This window comes from Ascaphus truei, chromosome 3 (genome assembly GCF_040206685.1).
Source record: "Ascaphus truei isolate aAscTru1 chromosome 3, aAscTru1.hap1, whole genome shotgun sequence".
Taxonomy (NCBI): Eukaryota; Metazoa; Chordata; class Amphibia; order Anura; family Ascaphidae; genus Ascaphus; species Ascaphus truei.
The window spans coordinates 322,896,018-322,905,255 of NC_134485.1; positions in this window are offsets into that span (position 1 = coordinate 322,896,018).

Here is a 9,238-nt window from a genome sequence, read left to right on the forward strand (position 1 = left end):
ACATGGCACATGGGGGGGTTTGTGTGCCTTCCTTTTTATTAATATAACTAGAAATGTAGGATGAGTAACTTGCCCAATTAGATTTTACAGGTGAGGAATTTGACCGGTCAGCCAAAGCTGAGATGGTCCACTGGAAAATGTAGTGACATCACTGTTCATTGGTGACATCAGAGCCCAATGGTGTCAACATAGCACACCAATGACATCACAGCACACACATGCTTATTATTTTAAGTAAATATTATACAGTAAATGCTAATAGTATACAATGTGTTGCAGGGCCCTCCTGCGCTGAAGGATTTATCAAGGAGTCAGTGAGCATGACAGTGTCAGTTAATTCGCCCTCCCAGGCATTCAGCTTTCCATTACTCATCTCCTCTATGAGGCACCAACCTGACTGCAGCAGACAGGGACCTGGTAGGGGGGCAGATAAAGAAGAGCTGGGACGAGGTTCTGTACAGAGTATATTTGGATGTCACAAGGTTTTTGAAGAGTTCAGCTTTCTGATTGCTGCATATCCCGGGCAAATATTCTGATAAAGGAATTAGTATTTTTGTTAAAAAGAAAGAAAAGACAATGGTTATTTATTTATGACCATTTTTAATATATAATATATATGTAACGGGTTTTCCCCCCCCAATCGCAGATTACACTGTGTGGGTGCAGGAACATACAAGGTTACTCAGGTGTGGTGCATTATCTGTTGGCTCACAGGAGGGATGAGCTTCCGCCACGGGGAACCTGGGGTAATTATACTAGGGGTGATCACTTACAACATCTTCTCGGTACAGCGCCTCCACCTGCGATGGCTCCCACCAGAGGGGGAGTGGTTCCTCGCAGGACAATCACAATAATAATCACATAGACAGCATGTATATTAACTATATGACTTTACTAACATGCATAACAACTCATCACATTCATAATGACCTGTGTCCCTCTCACGAGGAGACACTAACCGCGACGTCTCGCCGGACGCTTCCCCAACACCAGGTGATCCCACCCAGTGTCCAAAGAACCCCACCCAATGTCCCGCACTCTTGCAGAGAGTCAATGGGTGACTGCGCAGTCACAATTAAGCTAAGGGCCCGGTGGTGCACTTATGTATTAGATATCTGCCGAGCACTCCGGTGCTCGGGTCAGCAATCTTCACAAAGGCTCAGTTGGCGATGACTCCTTCAACCCTCCAACCGAACTCCTTGAAACGTGGACCGCTCGAGCGGTTCCACTCCGGAACAGTCTCTGTGGCCCCCAACGTGGGTCCGAACTGCTTCACAGGAACCGCAGCATCCGCTGAGTCCCTAACTAACACTTGGCACTAGCGTGACAGGAACCCTAACCTAGGGCCTGTCCCTGTAGTACCACAACTGGGGGTGAGAACCTATCTGGGACCTAAGGGGTTAATAGCCTACTCCGCTCCCCTAACTGTCCCCGGTCCTACTCTACCCCTGCAACTAGCCTTCGCAGTCCTAACTAACTACGTCTAGTCATCCCAGCACTTGCAGTAGCACTCTGCAACCTACTGGGTGTGTACAGCCAACGTGCTGCACAATACTGTGTCTGCCTGTCAGACCTCACGCACTGACAGCCGTGACCCTGACAAGACAGCACACTAACGCACTAAGGGCAGCGTCCCTATCTTGGGCCTCCCTCAGCACTTACCCACTCTACCTAGTGGGGGGGTTGGAGCCTACCTGGGGTGTGGGTACCTATGGGGTTGCAGGAGCTGCTCTCACTCCCCGCACCCTTCCTTCCCTCACAGCTCCCTAGCTCCAACTGACACCTATCAGCGCCTACAGCAACCCACTGCGAATAAACACTCAGCCCACTTGTCCCTATCTTCCCTTCTGTTCCCCAGTTCCAACTAAGGTAAGTGACAGGGTCCCTATCCTGAGGGCTGTCCCTGGCAACACTCACTCTACTGGGGGACTCAGGGCTATCTTGGGCCTTGGGGGCTGCTGGCCTAGTACAGGGAGTCCCTGACTCCTGTACCCTACCTCCTTCCCCTGGCTGCTCCGGTCTCTGACTGCCTAACGTGCTGCAAGCCCGCGAATTGTATCTCTTTGCCTCTGCAGAGTTCCTAAGCCCTATTGGCTCCCTGGTGTCACATGGGGTACGCGGAGGCTCATGGGATCTGTAGTCCCTATCTAGAGCCTTTCCTAACTGGCTACAGCTTCGCGGGCTTTTCCCTACCTTCACTGCGCTTGCGCAAGCTTTCCCGGGCTGCCTCGACCTTCCCTCAGCTCTCCCTGCTCTCGCGCGAGCTATCCCTGTCTCAGGGGCTTTCCCTGCGCCTACGCGTCCTTGCGCATGCGCAACAGGGTTCTTAATGGCGGCGCCCTGCTTGTCCGGCCGCCGGGACCTTAGAGACGCAATCGCAGCCTTAGCAACCGCCCGATCGCGTCCCCGGCAACCGGCCGCAGGCAGGAGAAGCCGCGCTGCTCCCTGCTCCAGCCCCCACCCTTGGAAGCAGCCGTCGGGTCTCTCGACACCCGCGACCGAGCTGCCCCAGGGGAGGGGGGTCTCCAGGAGCCACGGGAGCTCCAGGCTACACTCTCCCCCTGGTGAAACTCCAACGACCTCGCTTGGATGGCAGACATAACCTGGTACACAGTTATACAATGAAAATGCAGGGCATATGTACAACCTATCACTGGTGACTTTAGACATCAGGTTACAATACAGTTCACATACCATACCCGAGGCCAGCTGAGCGTCAGCTGTTTGCTGAGACCATTTGTGGGGTGCCCCTAACTGATCAGGTGGGGGTACCTCATTTTTGCGTCCGTGAGCCTCCCCCAGAAAAATTTCTTGAAGAGCACACCTGAGGGCAACAGTCACTGGTTCCATACTGCTTCCTCCCCCTGGTGGAAGGAATAGCACAATGTCTCTTAACCAGGCCTTTACCCGGTCATCCGCGGCATGGATGCGATAGACCAGGAGGCCAGGACCTTTCCCGCGGTCCACCACTTGGCGAATGGGGCGCTCCTTTTTGGGCTTGAAGGAGGCCAGTCTCCCTGGATCCCCCTTTACACAGTCCTTGTCCCTATAGTTTTGCGAGGCTTCCACTGAGAAGCGAGCACTGGACAATGTCTCGGTTTCACCTGGCAGGGGGGAAAAAGTAGACACCTTACCCCTGCGGTGATTCACGGTGGCCAACAGGTCCTCGAGGACTCTGTCAGTTCCCAGCTTGGTGGTATCGGGACCTGCCCCCGGCACTTCTGGGGCAGTCCACTTACGCGCTGAAAACTCGGGAGCGTTGGATCCCAGTCCTGGGACCACTTGCGTCAGAGCACACGGGCTCACACTCAGATCAGGAGCCGGTGGGGAATAAGGAGGTTCCTCCCCATCTGGAACACGATCAGGCAGGTACTGGTCCACTCGTATCACTGGACAGCTACCTTCTAAGGGAGACACCTCCACCAGGACGCAATGCCGAGGGGAGCCCTTCGCCCGGGTGACCAGACTTAAGGAGCCATCGTGCTCCGCGTTCACCTGGAGGCTCACCCCCAACACCCCTGGGGCAGTCAACTCACCCTGGTCTTCGTTCGGTACTGGTCCCCATTCTAGGACCGATGGTACCATTGTAGTAGGCTGGACTGGCCGTTGTAAGGTACACAAGCTCCTATCAGGATCTGTATCCGCCGAAATAGTTGGTTCGGTGACTTCACTGGAGTGGTCCGCCGGCAGGCGCATCACCACGAGCGGTTGGCCACTGAAATCACTAAGAGAGGATGGGAGTAGAGACACCTTACCCTGTGGTTCCGGACTCTGTGGTTCAGACAGGCCGCTCTCTCCACTAAGTAACCTCTCCATCTTTTTCCTCTCTTCCTCTTTCTTTATCCGGGCCTGTGAAACACCTCTTCTACGAGTCTTCCATCGCGCTAGGTCAGCCTGCCACGTATCTTGAAAATGTTGGGGTTCTAGAGCAGAGTCTAGGACTGGGGTTATAACACGTGGCGCCTCCGAAACTTCTGTGGCTGAGATAGAGAGGTTAACTGCCTCTTCATCGCTGGGTTCGGCCACATGGTTCTGGACACACGGGTCCACTGAGGCCTCTGGAATTAGGACAGACTGATTAGCAGTGTCACTCACTTTTGCAGAGGGGTCAGGCTTCCTCGCTTCTTCCTCTGCGGGTTCTGTAGACTGGGGTACAATAGACTTCAATAACCGCACACCGCAACATTCACAGTAGGACCACCATGTCAATGTCTCTCTAGAACAGCCGCACGTGGGGCTAAAACACTGTATGCCCATTTCTCCTTCCACCTCGACGGTCCTGAAGTCGAAGGGTTCTTGAGCCACGTTGGCTCCCTGAGCGTGGGCTTCTTGCAGGCAGGAGCATATGAAGAGAAGAGAATCTACTCCTGGCGCGCGCCAGGCCACATACACATTGGGGTGTACTCCCTTACAGTCTGTCTCATCATCATTATCAGAAAACCCAGAGTCTATTTCATTTATGTCGGCCACAGTGCCCTTTTCCTCGGGCTGTCCCGTAGCCGCCAACGGCACGGGTTGCAGAGTCGGTATCCTGCAGCAGCCACATATGCGTCCCCAGGCCAATTTACAAAAGGAGCAGTCACCGTTGTTACAGAAACATTCCCGGCACCCATCCTCGTTTGCGTCTTCCAGCCGCCCTTCTATCAGGCACGTCAAAACCGCAAAGTTCATACTAGCCGACGTACTCAATGATCTTATCATACACGGACACAACAAAAAAGATACGGCCCCGGCCTTAGTCTGCCAGAGTCCATATGACGGCGAGCAATTTTCTTTGCACCCAGTACTTTCTTTAATGGAGGCAGCAGTTACGGTTGAAGGCTCACGGTGCTTGCTCCCCCTGGTGGAATCTGAAGGAGGGGCAGCACACTCTTTCATGGAGTGACTCTGGCTCTGCATGGAGTTAATCAGTTGGCGGGGGCGGGGCTTAGGGTTTCCCGCCAAGTCCGGACAGTTTGCAACATTTTCCCGCACGGGCGGGAAATCAGCACGCGGCTTCTTCATGGCGACCAAAAATAGCACAATTTAGAAAAAATGGAACAGGGCACCCCAGGTCTGATCTCAGCAGCGCCTCCAAATGTAACGGGTTTTCCCCCCCCAATCGCAGATTACACTGTGTGGGTGCAGGAACATACAAGGTTACTCAGGTGTGGTGCATTACCTGTTGGCTCACAGGAGGGCTGAGCTTCCGCCACGGGGAACCTGGGATAATTATACTAGGGGTGATCACTTACAACATCTTCTCGGTACAGCGCCTCCACCTGCGATGGCTCCCACCAGAGGGGGAGTGGTTCCTCGCAGGACAATCACAATAATAATCACATAGACAGCATGTATATTAACTATATGACTTTACTAACATGCATAACAACTCATCACATTCATAATGACCTGTGTCCCTCTCACGAGGAGACACTAACCGCGACGTCTCGCCGGACGCTTCCCCAACACCAGGTGATCCCACCCAGTGTCCAAAGAACCCCACCCAATGTCCCGCACTCTTGCAGAGAGTCAATGGGTGACTGCGCAGTCACAATTAAGCTAAGGGCTCGGTGGTGCACTTATGTATTAGATACCTGCCGAGCACTCCGGTGCTCGGGTCAGCAATCTTCACAAAGGCTCAGTTGGCGATGACTCCTTCAACCCTCCAACCGAACTCCTTGAAACGTGGACCGCTCGAGCGGTTCCACTCCGGAACAGTCTCTGTGGCCCCCAACGTGGGTCCGAACTGCTTCACAGGAACCGCAGCATCCGCTGAGTCCCTAACTAACACTTGGCACTAGCGTGACAGGAACCCTAACCTAGGGCCTGTCCCTGTAGTACCACAACTGGGGGTGAGAACCTATCTGGGACCTAAGGGGTTAATAGCCTACTCCGCTCCCCTAACTGTCCCCGGTCCTACTCTACCCCTGCAACTAGCCTTCGCAGTCCTAACTAACTACGTCTAGTCATCCCAGCACTTGCAGTAGCACTCTGCAACCTACTGGGTGTGTACAACCAACGTGCTGCACAATACTGTGTCTGCCTGTCAGACCTCACGCACTGACAGCCGTGACCCTGACAAGACAGCACACTAACGCACTAAGGGCAGCGTCCCTATCTTGGGCCTCCCTCAGCACTTACCCACTCTACCTAGTGGGGGGGTTGGAGCCTACCTGGGGTGTGGGTACCTATGGGGTTGCAGGAGCTGCTCTCACTCCCCGCACCCTTCCTTCCCTCACAGCTCCCTAGCTCCAAGTGACACCTATCAGCGCCTACAGCAACGCACTGCGAATAAACACTCAGCCCACTTGTCCCTATCTTCCCTTCTGTTCCCCAGTTCCAACTAAGGTAAGTGACAGGGTCCCTATCCTGAGGGCTGTCCCTGGCAACACTCACTCTACTGGGGGACTCAGGGCTATCTTGGGCCTTGGGGGCTGCTGGCCTAGTACAGGGAGTCCCTGACTCCTGTACCCTACCTCCTTCCCCTGGCTGCTCCGGTCTCTGACTGCCTAACGTGCTGCAAGCCCGCGAATTGTATCTCTTTGCCTCTGCAGAGTTCCTAAGCCCTATTGGCTCCCTGGTGTCACATGGGGTACGCGGAGGCTCATGGGATCTGTAGTCCCTATCTAGAGCCTTTCCTAACTGGCTACAGCTTCGCGGGCTTTTCCCTACCTTCACTGCGCTTGCGCAAGCTTTCCCGGGCTGCCTCGACCTTCCCTCAGCTCTCCCTGCTCTCGCGCGAGCTATCCCTGTCTCGGGGGCTTTCCCTGCGCCTACGCGGCCTTGCACATGCGCAACAGGGTTCTTAATGGCGGCGCCCTGCTTGTCCGGCCGCCGGGACCTTAGAGACGCGATCGCGGCCTTAGCAACCGCCCGATCGCGTCCCCGGCAACCGACCGCAGGCAGGAGAAGCCGCGCTGCTCCCTGCTCCAGCCCCCACCCTTGGAAGCAGCCGTCGGGTCTCTCGACACCCGCGACCGAGCTGCCCCATGGGAGGGGGGTCTCCAGGAGCCACGGGAGCTCCAGGCTACATATATATATATATATATATATATATATACACACACACACACACACACACACACACACACACACACACACACACACACACACACACACACACAGTATGTTGGAGTGTTTTGATGTCAATAGAGATGGGCAAAACCAGATGTGTGAAATGAGAACCTACAGTACATCTTACATTCCAAAACCCAAACTTTTTAGAATCAAAATCAAAACAATCAAAATATGTAGACACAAAACCAAAACACCAGGACAAGTGCTTACCTCTAGGTGTTTCTCTTTCATTATTATTTTAGGCTTTTCAGTCATATTAGTTTAGTTCCTAATCGGGTTTTGTTTTTATGATTCTGTACTAATTTTAAGAATTTCCCTGCTTTAATATGCTATTTTACAATTTTTCGGCATATCTTGAGTTTCCCCCCCCCCCATCATTTAAGGAAATTATAAAACCAAATCGAAACAAATAGGGGTTTTGGCAAAAACCAGAACCAAAACACGAAACAGTTGTTAGAAACAAAACCAGTGGCGTAGCTAAACATGCTGGGGCCTCCAGGCAAAATTTTGCGCATGCGCGATCGGCACTTGCTGGCTGCTAGTGCACATGCGTGACTGGCGTTTGCTGTGCGGGCTCTAGCTACGCCCCTGACAAAAACGGCATCCTAACATGTTTTTTTTAAACCAAAACATGAGTGAAATTGCCCACCTTAGATGTCACCGACATCAACGGATACGGTATCACAAATGGGTTGCAGGTCCCTTAAACAATAAAGAGGTGAAATATTTGTAGTTACTGTAAAGGCTCCTATTAAGTCAGTTTGGCTGTCACTTGTACATTAATGGGCACCCTTCTACCCCCAACACCCTCCCTGCCCCCTCCTCACCCCCCACAACACAACACACACAGTACAGGGCAAAATTACTATTATCCAGATATGGATAATAGATCATTTGCCCATTTAAAATAAAACATTATTCAGCCAGCATAAGGTTAATAAAACTTCTCCTGTCCATGTCCTCCGTTGGCAGCAACATAACAATAAAAAATACAAACTAATGGCCCCTAACCCATTAATCACCTTAGCGATTAGTAACCGCTATAGTAATTAAGGGGTTAACCCCCTCCCCCGCTACCCACCCGGGCGGCCTAACCATCTTCCCCAGGGCAACTGCCTCCACCCTCTCTACCCATTGATTGGCACAGTGGTACATCATGCCTATATAAAAAGGGCATGAATTGCCAATATGGCAGTCAATAGGCAACCTAAAAAAAATCAATCAAAAATAGAACCCCAGAGGAAGATGACATTCTGACGAAAGGCGAAACGCATAGGATTTTTGGCCCTTGGAGGACACCATACCTACCAGCCAGCCATTTTACTCCACTGGGACACCGTACTGTGGTGCGTGCGCAGACGCGGAAGTCCCGAGACCTGCAGGGTCATCACTGATGTGGAGAGTGGAGCAGACCATCGTGGGCTGACAGGCGGAGGTTGTGGCTTAATCCTGAGAGGCTAGAGGGTGCACTTAACACACAATGCGCATAACAGACTGGGAAAATTTGAGTGTGTTATCTCTTTCTTCCCTGGTCTGTCATACCAATAAACTGTATTATGCCATGTCCTTCTCGCAATTGATTTGAGGAGGACTCCAGTTTGCAGCCATCTTCATCTTGACTGTATTGTGGTCATTGTCTACAGCGGACTGGCTGTGAGTGCTTCTTTTCACATAATGAGCACTGCACAGGATCACCATTTATACTTATTTGCACCTTCACTGTGTGTTATTAACCAAAAATAAACCATGAATTAAACAAATCAATCACAAAAAATAAACCAAGAATTATTCAAATCAATCACCAAAAAAACAAGAATTAAACACAGCAATCAACTCAAATAAACCAGATTTATACTAAGCAAACACCCAAAAAAGAATTAAACAAAGCAATCAACAAAAATAAGCCAGAATTAAAAAAAAAAAAAACATTCAGGTAAAATATCAATCAACAAAAATACATATCAATGAAATAAAAGCAAGCATTTGCTAAAAAAAAAAAAAATGCATTGCTTTTCACTGTATTTATCTATAGCCCTAAAGATAAATACATTGGCAGTCAATGGGCACACCAAAAAATAAAAAATGCAATCAAAATACCTGAAAAACAAAAATTACATACATTCAATGTTTTTCTTACCTTTAAGATGTCTTCATCCTCCAATTCCCGATGTATCTGGAA